Source organism: Lynx rufus, unplaced genomic scaffold, assembly GCF_022079265.1.
Source record: "Lynx rufus isolate CCGP_SWC_20201006 ecotype Redwood Valley unplaced genomic scaffold, mLynRuf1.p SCAF_2, whole genome shotgun sequence".
Classification (NCBI taxonomy): Eukaryota; Metazoa; Chordata; class Mammalia; order Carnivora; family Felidae; genus Lynx; species Lynx rufus.
The window spans coordinates 159,434,826-159,455,001 of NW_025814834.1; the positions used below are offsets into that span (position 1 = coordinate 159,434,826).

The window sequence follows — 20,176 nt, forward strand, 5'->3', positions numbered from 1 at the left end:
TCAATAGGTGTTAAATTGTATTGTATAGACAGTAACACTGTGTAGATATTCAGAGAGTTAGAGGGCTAAAGCCATCAGAGTTGTCAGGTAATATTGAAGAAGTATTGAGCAGAAGTTAATAAAAGGGCATTGTTAGGTATGAGACAGAATTTTAATAAAGCATGTAATAAGATATAAGCACAATTTAGAACAATAAACAAGAAGTTTAAGCTATTGTGTTTCAATAAGAAAAATTTGGATTGCTAATAATATTTAATATTGATAATATTAACATTTATTCACCCATTCATCCCACCAGTTTAGTACTTCCAATGTGCCAGACCCTGCACTACATGCTGGGGATACAACTCTTAGCAAAATGGGAAAATCCTTGATTTTATAGAGTTTACATCTTAGTGGGACAAGGCAGATAATAAACAAAGCATCAAGTGAGATACGTGTTACAGAGTAATAATTGCAAAGGAGAAATATAAACCAGAGGAGGGGAAAGGGAATTGTAGTAGTGGGTTGCAGTTTTGGACAGAGTGGCTGTGAAGTACTCAATGTGAGAGTGACAATTGAGTAATGACTTGAAACACTTCTCAGGCACTCTACTAAGTGAGTTACATATACAAAATCATTAATTTTCATAGCAACTCTGTGGGAAAAGGTACTACATTATCTTCATTTTATAGATGAGAACCTAAAACCCAGACAACTAAAATTAAGTGTAGGAGTTGGGATTTAAATCTGGGAAGTCTAGTTTCAGAGCTTATGCTATTAGTCTATAAGAATGGATAACAAAAGTCCTTGAAAAGGCTGTTTGAGGTCAAAGAATGATAGACCTAGAGAGAAATTTGCTGATTATCTAATCCAGTGGTTTTCACAGTGTATCAAAATCACCCAGAAAGCTGGTTAAAACCCAGGTTTCTTTACCCTGCTTCCAGAGTTTCTGATTCACTGGGTCTGGAATGAGGCCTGAGAATTGTCATTCTAACAAGTTTCCAGGTGATACTGATAGTTGGGCAACACTTTGGGAATCATTGGTTAGTCCATTGGTTCTCAAACTTGTCTGCACCTGGGGAACTTTTAAGAGCTGCTATTCCCTATTGAATGTGGGGTACTGACAGCCAGCATTTCATTGGTCTGGGCTGAGACTCTGCATTAGGATGATATGAGTGACTGCAATGTACATGGAGGATGAAATACCACTAGTCTAGTTTAACCCTCATTTTATAGATGAAGAAACAGAGGTCTCAAGAAATTAGTTATTCCCTTCTTGTTTTGGCTCTTAGCATTCTGCACATTGTTTCTTTCTTTTTTTTAAAATTTTTATTTAAATTCCAGTTAATTAACATACAGTATAATATTAGTTTCAGGTACACAATACAGTGATTCAACACTGCCATCACCGAGTGCTCATCACAAGTGCCTTCCTTAATCCCCATCACCTATTTCACCCATCCTCCGCCACCTACCTCCCCTCTGGTAACCATCAGAAAATAAGAGAGACTTATTTTCAGTTGTAATTTCTTTTTTTTTTTTTTGCCATTTAATTTAATTTATTTTTTAAATTTACATCCGAGTTAGTTAACATAGAATACAACAGTGATTTCAGGAGTATATTTCTTAATGCCCATTACCCATTTAGCCCATCCCCCCTCCCATACCCCTCCAGTAACCCTCTGTTTGTTCTTCAAATTTAAGAGTCTCTTATGTTTTGTCCCCCTTCCTGTTTTTATATTATTTTTGCTTCTCTTCCCTTATGTTCATCTGTTCTGTATCTTAAAGTCCTAATATGAATGAAGTCATATGATATTTGTCTTTCTCTGACTGACTAATTTCACTTAGCATAATACCCTCTAATTCCATCCATGTAATTGCAAACTGGCAAGATTTCATTCTTTATGATTGCCAAGTAATACTCCATTGTATATAGATACCACATCTTCTTTATCCATTCATCCATTGATGGAAATTTGAGCTCTTTCCATACTTTGGCTATTGTTGATAGTGCTGCTATAAACATGGGGGTGCATGTGTCCCTTTGAAACAGCACACCTGTACCCCATGGATAAATGCCTAGTAGTGCAATTGCTGGGTCGTAGGGTAGTTCTATTTTTAATTTTTTTGAGGAACCTCCATACTGTTTTCCAGAGTGGCTGCACCAGTTTGCATTCCCACCAATAGTCTGCACATTGTTTCTTACTCACCTAATTGCTTCTCAACTGTAAGTCAGGGGCTGTGTACCTATTTGCCACACAGTAAAGTTTTAATAAATGTCTATTGTTGAATCACTAACATAGAAGGGAATAGGGAACCTCTGAAAGTTTTTGACCAGCAAAGTGATATATATTGAAAGTATGTATGTATGTATGTATGATTGACTGACTGACTGATTGATTGATTTTAAAGATTTTATTTTTAAGAAATGTCCATACCCATATGGGGCTTGAACTTATGACCCTGAGATCAATATTTTAGGAGGATTTATTATTAGGAAGGATAAGATGAAGAGATTAGAGATGTGATGATTTTCCTACTGCAGTGGCCCTGTAGAGACTTGATACTCAAAATGTGATGGAGAACAGCAGCATCAGCATTGCCTGAAGCCTTGTTAGAAATGCAGACTCGGGGCGCCTGGGTGGCTCAGTCGGTTAAGCCTCCGACTTCGGCTCAGGTCACGATCTCGCGGTCCGTGAGTTCGAGCCCCGCGTCGGGCTCTGGGCTGATGGCTCAGAGCCTGGAGCCTGCTTCCGATTCTGTGTCTCCCTCTCTCTCTGCCCCTCCCCCGTTCATGCTCTGTCTCTCTCTGTCTCAAAAATAAAATAAAAAACATTAAAAAAATTAAAAAAAAAAAAAAAAAAAAAGAAATGCAGACTCTCCAGGGGAGCCTGGGAGGTTCAGTCAGTTAAGTGTCTGACTTCGGCTCAGGTCATGATCTCACGTTCATGAATTCGAGCCCCATCCCACCCCCCACCCCTCACCTTGTGTTCTCTGCTGATAGCTCAGAGCCTGGAGTCTGCTTCAGATTCTGTGTCTCCCTCTCTCTGCCCCTCCTCTGCTCACTTTCTCTCTCTCTCTCAAAAATACAAACATAAAAAAAAAAAAAAAAAAAAAAAAAGAAATGCAGACTCTCCAGGCCTACTGCAGACCTACTGAATCAGAATCTACATTTTTACAAAATCCCTAGTGAGCTGTGTACACATACAAGTTTAAGAAGCACTGTTCTAGGGCATCATATGACTAATGCCCAGGTCCCCTGGGGGGTCCTATGGGGTAGCCCTAGGGGGTGTCAAGAAAAGGCAGCACATATGAATGGCGGGGCAGGTCAGCTTTTCCTTAAGTCTATTTGGGATACCACTTCTCTAGGATCTTCATAGGTGTTCAGTGGTCAAAAAGATTTGACAAATACCAGTTAAACAAAGCTAAACAAGTTTCTTTATGGCCAGACTTCTTTTATCTTTTAATATGCTAATGAACTTTCTGAATGTCCAAGAGAAAAGCTATATTGTACAGCTGCTTCTACATTTACTGATCATGGAAGTGAGTTTGGGGGGCATCTTTCCATGTTACTATTTTGTGCAACACATCTTGGTAAAGTTGTAATAGTCCCTTTGCTATAATTAGCGTTCCAGACATAAGATATTCTGAAAGATCCTGGGTAGGAAACTATCTTATATTTCCTAAATTTAATATCCATTACTTAGGTGTTCAAATGCCTAACCTTTTATGTGACTTCATTTCTGATTCACTTTCATTGGCTGAAGTCTATTGGATAGTTATAGGATAGGTGTGGCTTCTGTCAGTGCTGGTCTGGGAAAAACTTTTAAGAGTCAGTTGCTAGTTATGATGTCTGATGGAAATGAGAAGAACATACTGGAAAATGCTGGGGTCACTGGTAACACACTGAAGTTTATTTGTGGTAGGAATGAAATCAGAGGGTATGACTGTGAGTGATTACTGGATAAACAAAGAAGATAGACAGAAATTTAATTGACAATAATGAGCCACAACATCTGTCAGCAAATTTATAGTTAGAAATAAAAAGAAGCAAATGAACAGATACATTTGAGAACTAAGGTTGTTTTAGATTAGGACTGTCCAAAATTGGTTTTTCACAGTTTATTTCCATTGATGCCTCTTTTGAAAATTTATGGCCTATTTTAACACTGACATGTTGATTATCCTACATTCTTTAACTCAGAAAGCATTCGATTTTAAATCACACTCACCAATAAACTACCTATATTTTAGATAGCACTTTATTTTATTTTTATGTATCCTTCACATGAAGTTTCACATTTCCTTTTTCTTTTTGGTAGCAGTATACTCACTACTCTTAGTAGTAAGTGGAATGAAGATGGTTTCTTAATTATACTCTTGGTTTGGGCAGTAAGCAACATTACTTTTAATTTTTTTCTTTTCTGTTAATAAACCAATGAAAAGTATTTTTGATTTGGATATCCTTTCAAAGGCTCAAAAGCTTAACTTTTCTTTTTTTAGAAGCATCACATATTTAATGTCAAAGAATTTGAATTCGAGTACAAAAATTAAACAACACATGATTTCAACATTAAAAAACCATGACAGTTATTATTGAAATAATTATACAGTAAATATCAAAACCACATTAGAAACATAACTATAAAAACCTGAAATACATTGACAGCAAAATTATAATTTATTTCTATAACAAATAATTAACTAAAATGTTTGCATAGTTATTTTCAAGGACCACAATGGTTGACTGCTTTTTCTTTATCACTGCATAAAATTTGCATCTTAATCTTTTTGCCCTTCATTTCATTCTACATAATAGATGCTTCTGGGTATATAATTGTCATAATCTCTAATACAGATAGTGATCCTTGGTAATCAAATCTAGTGTAACCATTGTCTGTAAGTGCTTAAATATTTTGAAATGCTATTTAGAAAAATTATTATGCAAAATTTAACATAAACTGCTGGGTTCTATTGCCCACTCAGGAATTACAAGTATTTCAAATCCCAAAAGTTTAAATGGAACAGTAGTTTGCCATACTTTCATACAGAGAAGCCACTGAATAACTTTTTAAACTTAGCATTTTTACAAATTCTACAAGAGTAGGTTATTCTGAATTATGATTGATGTTTACTATGTTGAAATTAATATATATTTATCATTTGGAAACCAAATGTGCAAACCTAATTCTAAAATAAAACAGTATTTTAATCTGCAAGCTTTACAAAGAAACTTCCATACTCAAATTTACAATATCTTCTTTAGAAGAATGAGGCCTAGTTGGAGATATATAGTTGCTGTCCAATATGGCTGCCAGTAGCAAGTGATATTATTGGTGGCAAGGGATAGCTTTGATAAGAATAAGGCCTTGAGGTATAAGGAAGCATGCTAGAAGTCCCAGAAGAGAGGGTAGCACTAACAGGAGAAAGATTATATACTGAGCTGCAACAGAAATTGTAGTCTCTTTATTCTCTCCAAATTCTTTTGCATAGTCCAGGCTGAAGATCTTGTGTTCCCTGTCCAAATGAAGTAATGTAAACTGGTCTGACAGTTCCTTTGCATCTTCTAATGTAGTACAGTTTGTCTGGTATAACGTGACTCTGGGATCCATTTGCAATAGCAGGAATAACAATTTTATATACAAGAATACTTTCTCATCTTGACTTAGATGAGAAATAAGTAAAAATTCTGGTGGTGCCCAATTATTTTTCTTGCAGTAATAATCCAAATGCATTACTGCCAAATTGAAATGATTGGATTTTAAAGAATACATACCGCTTGGAGTAAGCTTTGTTCCAGGAAAAAATGGATAAGTGCATCTTTCAATTTCAGGGGGGGCCTGGGCTATGCTGACTATTGAGACTAGCTAGAAGAGTTGGTGGCTTGCATAGAGTTTTCAGGTGGCTGTCTTCTTTGTTAGCAAACACAATAAGGTTTTCAGAATTAGGGCTAATCTGACCACTAATATGCTGTCTCAATTCTTTATTTACTGGTTTTGCCAGTGTTACCTCCATACTTGCTCCATTAATGCATTTTCCATTCATAACAGACATAGCAGCCACTGCATCTTCTCAGTTGAAAAAGTGAATAGAAGCCTAATCTCTAAGTTTCTTTACTCGAATATTCAACTGGACCAGGTTTGAATTGTTGAATTCTGCTTTGTTTCCTCTGTAGTTAAGATCATTAAATTTCTTACATAAAGAACTTTAGCTCTGTATGGTTTCCTCATCAGCCCAATCTACTTGAATGGTATGGCTCCAGTGTACCTGGAATTAGTTTTCTCCTAGCCATAGCAGTGGCCCTGTGAGATTCATATTCAACAAATGCAAACCATGATCTTTGGTTTCATCAGTTGCACTTGGGTGAACAATGACATCTACAATTCCTTCTGTAACTTTCTTCATTTCGTCCAAAATTTCTTCTTCGTTTCCTTAGGAATAGCTCCAATAAATGACCTGCAATTATCCAAGCTTAAACATGCACGAGTAAACTTACCTCGTCAAATCTCATAATTATTAAGAATTCTGATGGCTAATGGGCTTTTTCTTTTATAGTATACATCACAAAAGCGTAACCTCGATTTTCACCACTAATTCCATCATAAGTCAAAATTCATATATCTTCCCAGCTCTTTCAAATACAGAAACTAACTTATTCATCTTCATGCATATCTTAAGGTATTTTTCCTACAAAAACTTCACAGCCTCTAGGTAGAGGTGAACCTTCACAACATGGAGGAGGACAACCAAATTTCCTTTACCTATTCTCCTGAACCATGTTGTAGCCAGTTTTGTTTTGTTTTTTTTCATCAAAAAATGCTGCTTTATTCTGAGTACCAGGTCTGACTTCCCTGCGTCCATTTGTTCCGTTTTCTTCATAATGGTTGTAGTTCCCCTTTGGGTTTTCAAATGTTGGTCCTAAATCCCTGGGACCAACGACCACAAACCACCACCACCATTTCACGGATCAGTCAGCACATACAAAAGCAGGGGTCACCATAGAGGGGAGGAGAGCCCACCTTAAACTTTACTTTTTATTCCCTTTTCCTGGCATTAAAATATGTCATTTCTTGCAAAATCAGTACTATTATTATCAGTACTATTAAATCAGTACTATTATTTCTATTTATGGCATATATGTAATTCATGTAATTTTTCTTAGGAATTTTTCTCTTAAAAGTTTGATATTACTTTAATGGGTAAATTAAATTTTGGATATGAAAATGTTTTAAATCTGATTCAACTCAGTATCTCTTTATTGTACCCTTACTTGACAGAATTTCCTGTACTTTCAGAAGAAATTCTGAGGAGAAGGGAATAAAATTTTTAAAACATCAAACAGGATATATTGAATTAAATAGTCTTTGATTTCAGAGACTTCTAGAAGGTGTTGGTGTAGTTTCAACCCACTTTTCTCCCTCTCTAAAATCTACAGTTCCCAGAACACTATAATTAGAATGGTGATCCAAGATCTTGTAAGCTACTAAGTTATCCCAAAGAAATTTAATTGTTCTTATTTTAGTAGATTTACTAAGGCAGAAAACTAGACTGAGGCATTACAGAATATATAGAGATTGGCAGTCTTTGGAAAGAGTGCTAAGATGTTTGATCTGTCCTATTGTCAGGCTAAGAATGCTGTGAGATGCCATTTATGAGGTTACTCTGCCTCTTCAGTGGAGTGAACAGGTGAAGAGGGCTAGATGGGTGCTATGAGAACACCAGCTGCTGAATTTTGGATAGCATGGGTCCCAACCAAAAGCCCTAATGGTTGGTAGGTGTCATGAGCATGTGACGAAGGCACACACATGAGTTGTCTCTTCCCACAACGTCAGCTTTATTCAATCATAAAGCAAAGCTAATCACAATTATAAAGCAGGTTCAGGAGTCCAAACTCAATGACATTTCACCATGTGATTAAACTTGGCTTCTTACACAGCACACAGAGCAGAACATAAGACAAACCACACAACAAAGGTAACAGAAGGGTGTTGGAGTTAATGAACCAAAGGCAAAGTCAGTCTGTGGGCGTGCAGTTGAGATAAGACCTCTGTCTGGTCTGGGTCAGCTCTTGGCACTTAATGCTCATTATGTTCAAGCAGTGAAGGATCTCAGGTCTGTTCAGAGATCAATCGGGCAGAGCCTTCTGCAGCAGCTGCCTTTTTTAAGCGGTCAGACATAGAGGGGTCGCGTCTGTAGAGTCTGACAGTTTGCTGCAAAAATCCTCCCCTTTTTAAAGGGGTTTAATCGGTCTTGGGCCCCTGCAGACCTCGTCTGCTTCTGCTTATTATCAGTTCTGAGGTGTCAGCTGATGCTGGTCTTGGTGACATCTTGTAGCTACGGTACCTTTGACTCCTTTTGGCATTGCTTGACACAGGCCCCTGCTTGACCTGAGAGGTTCTATTTTGCTCTCTATGGTAAGAAAGAGATAATAGAAGCAGCAATTGCCCCACATACCAAAGGTAACTTACTAATGATCCTTATTTAAAATATATACCAAGGGTCGGCAATATTTATTCCAGAAAGATTTTCAACAAGAATTGGAAATTGGGGTTCAAGTTAAGCTTTGGGTTACTAGACGATCCTATCACCTAAATATTTGTACAATATCCATCCAAGAAAGTATTTATCAAGCATCATTAGGGGTCATGTTCTGTGCTGGGTCCTAGAATGTCGGGGCAAGAAAAAGATAAATGTTACCATTGCTATCACATAGCTTGCTGACTAGAGTGTAATGCAAACAAGTAAACAAAATACTATAACACTGTAATATGCCATGATAGGAGAATATAGGGAACCATGGTAGTATACAGAAAGGGGTACTTAGCTTTTAGTTAAGGAGTCAGAAAAGAAAAGGCATCTACATGAAGGATGAATAGGCATCAGATGGACCAAAAGGAGTTGGACAGGAAGGAACATTCTGGGCAGGGGTAAAAAGCATATACAAAAGCTCAGAGGAAGATTGTAAAGAATGTTTTTTTTTGGAGCATATAAATCTTGGGAAAAATAAACAAAGTCCTGACATACAGGGTTTTGTAAACATTTGAGCTTTATTCTGGATGGAATACAGAGCCATTGAAAGGCTTTGCAACAGAGAAATGATTTGATATGCATTTTAAGACAATGACTTTGGTGGCATTCTGGAGAATAAACTGGAGGGAGATAATACTTGAGAGAATGAGACCAATGGGGAGACTATTGCAGAAGTTTATATTTGAGAAGATGGTAGCCTGTATTTGACAAATGATGGTATTCTTAGTAGCTGGTGCCATTGTATCTGGCACACTAAAGTTATTTATTCTTAACTTTTATAAGATTGAAGTGTTTGTCATTTTTAACTTTGTATTTCCCATTTTATAATTCTTTAAGAAACCATTCTTATTTCCTCTTTCTTGTATTTTTGTCAATTATTATGTCTTTGCTGCTTCCCGAATATCCTCCTGAAAATGTCTTTTCTGGTCTTGACACATATGTATCTTCCACCTTTTGTCATTGCGATTTCTTTTTCAAACCTGAGTACAGAGTTAATGATAAAAAGAAGTAATTATGAAGAAGTATAAGTGAATATATTCTGGTTGCCACAGCTATGGATAGCCTGGGATTTCCTGGAAAGGACAAGTAGAAAAAAATTCACTGGTTCTCAGCACTGGCAAGAAAGAAAATAGTTTAGAGACAATCAGTGTTCTTAGAGGAGAGAAGGCTTGCTGTAGAGCAATCAATATAGTAGAATTAGAAAAGACCGACATGGATCAACCCCAAAGTGCAAAAAGTAATTAAGGACACAAAAGCACATAATAAATGTCAAGTTCAAAATAGAAGCTGAGAAATTACAGAGTGAAGTTCAGAGTTTAAAAATGACAGAAAAACCAAAGGTGGAAAATGACAAAAAAATTTCATATAAAGCTACCGAAAAGTGCTACAATATTACAGCAATACTACATAGGACAAAAAGGTCAGTGAACAACCCAGAGAGGTGGCTAATGGATAACAAGGGTGACTCATTGACTGAGAGGGTCTTGTAGACATTGATTTAAAAAAGTAAAATTAAATGAATTAAAGCACAGTCTTGCTAAACAGAGAAATCAACTAAAAATGAAAGAAGTAAAATTGTTCTTTGGAAATGTTACCAGTCAATAGGTGGCAAAGAAATTGAAAATTGGAATTCTCGTACAGGACCAGATATGCTTACTTTTAGGATTGGAGATGTCCAAGGCATTTAGAAATCCTTTTTTAAAAAGTATGTTACTTTTGTGTGTATTTTGTTCCCTAGTCACCCAAAGTAGGCCATTTTTAATTCTTCCTTGGCTTTCTATGTGTTATAGTATGACACACCTGTCCCTCACCAGGTAAAATAAAGGAAAACATCAAGAATAAGAAGTATAGACATCCTAGCATAAGAATTTCCAACCTATTAAACTTTGGCGGGGTGGCGAAGGGAGGGAGAATGTGCTTGTTGCTGTGTGAAGTAGAGAGTTGGAGGAATGGGAATTGCTCACTCTGGAAATCCTTTGTCTTAATTCCTTTGGGCTGCTATAACAAAAATATCATAGACTGGGTGGCTTAAACAACAACATTTAGTCCTCACCATTCTGGAGGCCAGAAAGTCCAAGATTTGCCAGAAGCCTGTTTCTTGGCTTCTTGTGGACAGTTGCCTTATAGTTGTGTGTGTGTGTGTGTGTGTGTGTGTGTGTGTGTGTGAGAGAGAGAGAGAGAGAGAGAGAGAGAGAATGAGAGAGGCAGATAGGCAGGCAGGCAGACACACACACACACTAATCCCATCATGAGGCCTTCACTCTCATGACCGAATTACCTCTTGAAGGCTATATCTCCAAATACCATCACTCTGGGGATTAGGGTTTCAACATATCAATTTGGAGAGGACTCAAACATTGAGTCCATAGGATTCTCAGAGATAAAATTTTCCAAAGAGAGAGCGATTGTTCTTTTTTAAATTGTACGTTAAAGCCATCGCTTCTGGTAACAGAAGTTACCTTCTGTCCTTCAATTTCAGCCACTTGAAATTCTCAGTGTTTTATTTATTTATTTATTTTATTTTATTTTTTTTTTATTTTTGGGACAGCGAGAGACAGAGCATGAATGGGGGAGGGGCAGAGAGAGAGGGAGACACAGAATCAGAAACAGGCTCCAGGCTCCGAGCCATCAGCCCAGAGCCTGACGCGGGGCTCGAACTCAACGGACTGCGAGATCGTGACCTGGCTGAAGTCGGACGCCTAACCGACTGCGCCACCCAGGCGCCCCGAAATTCTCAGTTTTATTTCTTCTTCCCGTTCTCTCATTTCCTTATTCTATTATCCCCATCCATCTATCCATCTGTCCATCCGTCCATCCATCCATCCATCCATTTCTATCTCTTAGTAGAGAAAGCCCATGTTTAGCATGCATAAAAGCCAAAGCAGAACAATTTCAGAATTTAAAGTTTAAAGGCATAGTTAAATTAGGCAAGGTTAAGTGAGTTTGAAATTTATCTGCTCACTCCTATTTTGAAATTGTTTCATCATAACAATATTTTTATCCCTTAAGTATAATCCTATAACCAAGTTCTCATAATACGTGGGATTTTATGTAGTATTAAAAACTAAGAAGTCTTTGCTTAAGAGGTTGAAATTTAAAGTCGAAAATAGAGTATGAAATTTAAAGAATTTAAGTTTATAGAGTTTAAATTTATAGCACTTAAAGTTAAAATTTAGAGTGTAGATAAAAATGGCTTTCAGTGTCCATCCTGATATGTTGCAGTAATTGATCTTTATGATTTCAGTGGCTGGGCCATTTTAATGTCTCCCCACCCCACCCCACCCACCATATGATGGAGCGAGTCCTGCTAGCATCATGCATCATGACCCTCCATCTTTGTCATTTTCACCAATTGCCTCGAGATTATCTCACACTCTAGTCTCTGAAGGAAATTAACAGATTGCCAGAGAGTTTCAGCAATCCAAAGAAATGTCTTACTTTCTCAGGGAAAACCCTACCTACCAATTTCCATGTTACAAAAGGCATTATGATGAATTTAGATAACTTGGAGCTAAGTGATTAGAGAGTTATTACATTACAAGGGCATCTTATTTTTAGGAGAGGATGGTCAGTCAGAGTCATGTAAACTTAAGGAAGTAAGAAGTAACAGCTTCCTCATCCAAAAGTTTATTGTTTGTGAAATGCTGCATATTTTCCGATATAAAATAGGTTTTCCTATGTTTTATTATGGAAAAATTTGTGTGTGTATTGGGGAAGGGTGTACAAATAATAGTGTAGTAAATCCAGAAGGTAACCTAGTTTGCAAGCTAAGAAATATATCTTATTCCCACGTTTTGTACTAAAGTTTTCTCTAAAGTCTTTTGTTGAAATATGATGAGAAAAGAAAAAAGAAAATTTAAGGCAATATCCAGAGCTACACCCCTGAAGGCCTGTTTGTGGGTTCAAATTGAAAAAAAAAAACTTGTACTGAAATAATCTTTACTAATATTTAAAATATCTAAATATCTTAAACAGTTTTATTGAGATGTACTTTCATTTTATATAATTCTGTTTAAAGTATAAAATTTAATGGTTAGAGCATATTTACAGTATTGTGTAACCATCACTATAATCTAATTTTGGAATACTTTCACCTCACCAATAAGAAATCTCTTTAGCATTCACTCCCTATCCCCTAGTCCTAGGCAACCACTAATCTGTCTTTTTTATTGATTTGCCTTTTCTGGACATCTTACATAAATAGAATCATATAATATGTGCTTTTTGGAGATTGACTTTTTTTTACCAATAAGTTCTTGTGGTTATAGAAGATAATTGTTTTATAATTTTTAACATACAACTTTTTAAAGAAGAAAATGTCACTTCTATCAAATAAGCCCTAAGAAAACAACTTTCAGTCATTTTTGTTTATTTCCAGTCTTCTTCTGTTTCTTATTTTATTCCTTAATTTATTTAGAAACATTTACTACATAATATGGATCAATCACAGTGCTGGGTGCTGGGCATATTGAGGTATAGAAGACAAGCAGTTTAAGAGTTGTTAATAGAATATGTAATAACCATTGCAGTGAGAGCTACAAATGAGAAGTATAGGCTGCTGTCCTGCACAATGTGGACATAATTTAGTTTTTCTAAAGAAATTATTTAATATATGCCTATGTGTATGTATTTTAAATAATTGGGATCCTATGACATAAAATTTAGTATATTTTTTCTCAAAGCTATATTATGAATATTTCCCCATTTCTTTAAATACTCTTTGAGAATGCTTTTTTTTAATGAATCCATAATTTTCTACTGGATGGATATACCAAATTTATTGGAAATTGGAACATTTCCTGGAAATTCAACTGCTCACAAGTGGCATTCATCCTGAGGTTTATAATGACAAAAATCTCACGTGTGAAAGCATATGAATTTATAACCAAGGACTACCAATTACTTTCTCTTACTTATGTGTTCCCTGTACCATTTTGCTTCAAAATGTCTCTAGAATCAGGACTTAGGGTTTATGGTTCCTGGATAAAAAAAGGTAGTTATAACACTCTTTAATAACATCTCTCTCTGTCACTGCTTCAAAATATTTGGGAAATCTTAGAGAATTAAAATAGAAGGAATGGTAAAATGACTGCTGAACTCTCATGGCTCTTCTAGACTCCAAACTGAGAGCTCTTTTTAGACTTAGTATAGATATTTAGCTGATTGTGGGGAACTTAGGGATAGGAACAGATATTGTTGAAAATAATCCACAATTGATGATGTTTGGAAAGTATTTTCTTTGATATTTATTTATGAGTTTATTTGTTTTTTATTTTTTCTTTTCTAATTTTTTGTTGTTCTTGTTTTGGTATATTTCTGTGTGCTCCCACCTTGTTTTGCATGACCTTCTATTTATCTGCAGTCATCTTTTTTGTGTGCAGCTCAGACCTATTGTCAGATGTCTCATTGGGGTTAAAGTCATCCAAACATAAATCTTCTTTTTTGGTGTCTTGCTTTTCTCCTACCCTTTTTGTGTTGCCATTTTCTTCCCCACTTTTGCCTTCCTTCTTTTGTTTTCTTGAGCTATTTGCCCCACTTCTGTTCCTCTTTGACTTTCTTGGTCATAAGATCTCTTTTACACTCAGTGTTATGGCTGCTTCTTTTCATTCTACTGTGCTTTGTTATTCTGTGCTGGCTTTCTCTCTTTCTTAGTGTATTTAATATGTGTTTCACCTTGGCTCTGCTCATTTGTGCTTCTGAATTGCTGCAGTAGCTTCCCACACATCCTATGTAGACTCAGGGAAAGGAAAGGGAAAAGACAGCTGCTCTAGTCACTAATGAAACAACACCTCCAAATGCAGATTCACTTAGAAAAGGTACAAACTGAAGAAGGAAATTTCCCTAACATGTTTCTCCCAATTAAGAAGTTTTAAGTGCCTGGTTGGTTAAGCATCCAACTCTTGATCTCAGCTCAGGTCTTGATTTCTGGGTTGGGAGTTCAAGCCCCACATTGGGCCCATGCTGGACCTGGAGCCTACTTCAAAAAAAAAAAAAAAAAAAAAAGAATTTCTCTTGTTGGAGACCAGGATGTCCATCTTGCCACTATTATTCAACATAGTATTGGAAAAATCCAAATCGACCAGGAGGAGGCAAACTTTCACTATTCACAGATGGCATGATGCTCTATATGGAAAACCCAAAAGATTCCACCAAAAAACTGCTAGAACTAATTCATGAGTTCAGCAAAGTTGCAGGATATAAAATTAATGCAAAGAAATAAGTTGCATTCCTATACACCAACAATGAAGCAACAGAAAGAGAAATCAAGGAATCGATCCATTTACAATTGCACCAAAAACCATAAAATACCTACGAATAAATCTAACCAAAGAGGTGAAAAATCTATACACTGAAAACTATAGAAAGCTTATGAAAGAAATTGAAGAAGACACCAACAAAACCTGGAAAAATATTCCACACTCCTGGATAGGAAGAACAAATATTGTAAATTGGTGTAGCCACTATGGAAATGACCTAGCAATTCCACTCCTAAGTATTTATCCAAAGAAAACAAAAACACTAATTTGAGAAGACATATGCACTCTTTTTTTAAATGTTTTTTAAAAAATGTTTGTTTATTTTTGAAGGAGAGAGAGACAGTGAGTGGGGGAGGAGCAGAAAGAGAGGAAGACACAGAGTCCAAAGCAGGCTCCAGGCTCTGAGCACAGAGCTTGATGCGGGACTGTAACTCACAAATTGTGAAATCATGACCTGAACCTAAGTTGGACACTCAACCGACCAAGCCGCCCAGGTGCCCCTAAACATATGGCACTTTCATGTATATTGCAGCATTTTTTGCAGTAGGCAAGATATGGAAGCAATCTAGGTGTCCATCGATAGGTAAATGAATGTGTATATATGTGTGTTTGTATACATGAGTACATATACACATACGTAAATATACACACATACATATGTACACAATGGCTTTACTTAGCCATAAAAAGAGTGAAATCTTGCCATTTGCAACAGCATAGGTAGACTAGGGGCTACTGTGCTAAGTGAAATAAATCAGCTAGAGAAGGACAAATACTATATGATTTCACTTCTACATGGAATCTAGGAAACGTAACAAATGAACAAACAAAACAAAAAAGAAACAGACTTATAGATACAGAGAACGAACTGATGGTTGCTAGAGGGGAGGGGTTGGATGAAATAGGTGAAGGGGGTTAAGAGGTATAATCTTCCAGTTATAAAATAAGTAAGTCATGGGAATGTAATGTACAACATGAAGAATATAGTCAATAATATTGTTAACAACTTTGTGTGGTGACAGATACTAACTGGACTTACTGTAGTGACCATTTCATAATATATCTAAATATTGATTCACAATGTACACTCAAAAATAATATGTTAATTATGTTAACATAATTATTCTTTTTTAATATTTATTTTTAAATGTTAATTATTCTTTTTTAATATTTATTTTTAACATTATGTTTTAAATTCCAGTATAGTTAACATATAGTTAACATAATTCCAGTATAGTTAATATTATGTTTAAATTCCAGCATATATTAGTTTATAACATACAGTTATATTAGGTTGTATATTAATTGTTTTTTAATAAAAAGATGTTCTCTGGCTTGAGTCCAGAGATTCCTTATTGTTTTCAACAGCCTTTAAAAATAGTCTGGCCCTCCAAATATGATTATAAATCATCATATAAATATGATTATCTGTGGATTCATACCCAATTCTTCCCATGAACATAACTATTTTAGAGACTTGTAATGAGGGAGATATTCTAAGAAGCTTCTTTGAACCACTTTGAAATAGGTTTTAAGATTTTCATATTCATGATATGCTTCAGTACTCCATATGACAGGAAGTTTCAAGAAGTCTTACTCTAGCTTGCAAGAAAAGGGTCAAAGAGTCAATTTGACAAAACTTATTGTGGGGCTACTATAATACTGTATCCTATGCTGGATGCTGGAAACTTCTAGGGGAGTAGGCATATGTAGTACCTGACCTGGTCACAGTCTAACACAGAACTCACATTCATCTATCAGTTCATCCATTTATTTATGCCACATAAATGAACAGTTTTAGGCCTTGATTTAACTAGTTCACAGCCAAACTGTTGCTTATTATCCATGGGAACTCATGCTTTAGATAAGGAACTCACATGTTACATATAAGAAGAATGATATGTAAAACCATTGCATTCCATGCTATGTAATATTTCATATTGATACAAAATTTCAGATTTTGGATTAATACAAAATTTTTGAAATAACCAAGAGCTTTTCATAGGAGCCCTAACTATTATACTTGGACCAGATAATTTCTTTTTTTTTTTTAATTTTAATGTTTTTATTTATTTTTGAGACAGAGACAGAGCATGAGCAGGGGAGGGGCAGAGAGAGAGGGAGACACAGAATCCAAAGCAGGCTCCAGGCCCTGAGCTGTTAGCACAGAGCCTGATGCTGGGCTCGAACTCACAGACCATGAGATCATGACCTGAGCTGAAGTTGGATGCCCAGCCACCTGAGCCACCCAGGCACCCATGGACCAGATAATTTCTAAGATTCCTTTCAGTTACTTAAAATAAATTTTTCTGATCTTATTCATGTCTGTTTTATAATAAATGTTATTAATAAATTGCTCTCCATCTGTAAAAATCTTATACCTGAAAGACCTTTACATAACTCAGACAAGTTAAAATTATAGTTTCTGGACCCAAACATCACATTTTCTTTTCAGTTATAACAGTGCCCCCAATTAGTACTGGACATAAGGTCTGGGTTTGTCCTTATAAATCAGTGCAATTCTCTGGCCTTGAGTAATTATGTCAAAATAATTCACCTTTATTCATAATTGGATATTTAAATAAAAAGTCTGTCATTACCTTTGCATAGTCTGAAACAAACTGCTTAGTTGATGCAATCAGTATGTTTTCCGACAATGTGTTTGAAAGTACTAATTAAGTACCAAAAAATAATCCTGTTCTAAATCAAATTTTTGTTGGTAAAGGGAAAGATGAAAAGAATTATCTCAGATTGGAGGGAAGGAGTCCAAAAAGAAAAGAAGCTCATTCATTCCCTGTCTATGTTTCATTTTTCATTTGGACACTATGTCAGCATTTCCTTTAGCACATGTAGAGTATCTGATAATTCACAGGACAGCTGCATTGACTCACCTGGAAATGTAACACATTTTTATAGTTGTTGTCACCCTCAGGATCTTGGTGTGACAGACAAATGTTGGCTGAAAGGCCAGTGTAGAAGAATGTGGATCAGCTCTGAAGGGCTCAGAGGTTAGATTCAAGTATAGAGCTATTATCAAGTTTTAGCTACTGATATTTGGTTCTAGTAAATGTAACAAAAGAGGCTGTAAACAAGAGCCAAGTAGGTTAGATTTTTTTTTCATATTAATAGTAACAAGGTGTCATTTTAATAGAAAATGATAGATTAGCAGTCCTTTACATATTATTGATTTAAAAATTAGAGTAAGATTCATTTGCAGCAACATTGATGAAGCCAGAGAGTATTATGCTAAACAAAATAAGTCAAAGAAAGGCAAATACCATATGGCTTCACTCATATGTGGAATTTAAGAAAGAAAACAGATGAACATAGAGGAAAGAAAAAAAAAGAAAAGGAGGCAAACCATAAGAGACTCTTAACTATAGAGAACAAACTGAGGGTTGGTGTATAAGGGAGGTGGGTGTGGGAATGGGTTACATGGTGATGGGTATTAAGGAGGGTACTTGTGATGAGCCCTGGGTATTATATGTAAGTGATGATCCAATGAAAACAATATTGCACTATATGTTAACTAAATAGAATTTAAATGAAACTTAAAAGGATTAAAAAAATAAAAAAGTAAAATTAAACATTCTCATCATGCAATAAAGAGAAGAGGTAATAGGAAAAGAATAATTTTCCCTTCAGATTGAAACTCCTCTTGTATTTCCAGCTATGTATTGATCAGCATTGTTGAATGGCATTCATTTTCAAGGGATTGGTTGGCAATCTTTAACTAGAAATTTAAATCTAACTAAAATTGTTTTAGATGTATACAATGACACATATTTTTGTTTGTATATGCTATTTATTTTTTGAAATTTTTTTTTTTCAACGTTTTTATTTATTTTGGGGACAGAGAGAGACAGAGCATGAACGGGGGAGGGGCAGAGAGAGAGGGAGACACAGAATCGGAAACAGGCTCCAGGCTCCGAGCCATCCGCCCAGAGCCTGACGCGGGGCTTGAACTCACGGACCGTGAGATCGTGACCTGGCTGAAGTCGGACGCTTAACCGACTGCGCCACCCAGGCGCCCCTGTATATGCTATTTAAGACGAGCTTTAAATTTACTAATAGCACTGTTATATTTCTATCAACTCAGCATATTTTAAGTTTTATGTGGTTTGTGTTATCCATTATCTAGTAAATTATGTGGTTTATGTCATAAATTATGTGGTTTATGTGGTTGAATAAATTATGTGGTTTATGTCATCCATTATCTAGTAAAAATGGATAAAATTAAGGACAAAGATGCACTTTACAGCATCCTTAGATTATGAGTTCTATGAATAAAATATTTAACAAATATCTGAATTTGAGAAGCCAAATGATTGGATTCTGATAAACACAATTCCTCTATTAAAGTCATATATACTGGCAAGCACATTTGAAAAATATGTTATGCCAATTCATCTAATTCAAGCTGTAAGATGAGATTTGCACCAAAATTATAAATGATGGTCATGTATACAAGTCACTCTAGAACTTCTTTCTTCTGTTTAATGTTATTTGTGTGGTCCAGATCTGAGTCTCCCTTTAATAGCATTGGACCTGAAGTCAGATCTAGATTCCAATTCTGGCTTCACTGATGACTGACAATGTGACATTGAATAAATCCTTCTATCTTGGGTTCAAGGTTCTCATATGTGAAATGAGCCTAACAGTATTATCCTACCTAATTGATGGAGTTGGTATAAGGATCAAATAGAATTAAGTAAGAGAGTGGACAAAGAGCTCTGAATACTGTAATCACCCCAAGTAAATTAGCAATAAAAATAAGATAGGCAAATACTTTTTAATAGAAAAAATTTACTATTTTCCAGTAACAGAAAGTGAAATTTAACTGGCATAAAATATAGAAGGGAAACCTGAATATGGAATATGATCATATGGCTGTCCATTTCCTTCCTTGCCCCTCTTTGTCTGGTTAACTTTACTCATACTTTCTCAGAAGAATCATACCCAACAGCTTAATCTTTCACTCATACCCCATTACAATGGGTGATTATGCACTACCCCCCATTATACAACCGAATGCTCACCAGACTTCTTCTTCATAGCACATGTCGCCTTTTGTAATATCCACTTTTGTGCATATTTGATTGTCTCTCTCATTAGGTCATAAGCTTCATGAGGGTGTCAACTTGTTGTGCTCACATACCTGAACACCTTATAGTATATGGCACCAAATCATCATTGTATGATTGTTGGATAAGTTGCAGCTGTTAATATGTTTATCTAAATCAGTTTGAGTCACTAACCAAAAATCGGGTTCAGGATTGCTCAACAACTCAACCCAGTAATCTGCTGAGATGAAGGAATCGTCAGTCATTCTACCTGAACTTTCATTAATTATGTGATGCAGATTGCCATATTTGGGGCCCAGCCTTCAAAGTAAATCCAGTTCTTTT

At 35.8% G+C, this 20,176-nt stretch overlaps 1 pseudogene; it reads right to left on the bottom strand.

Annotated features, from left to right (window-relative positions):
• Positions 1–5,448: 5,448 nt before the first annotated feature.
• Positions 5,449–19,830, bottom strand: LOC124514330 (probable RNA-binding protein 46; annotated as a pseudogene).
• Positions 19,831–20,176: the final 346 nt, after the last annotated feature.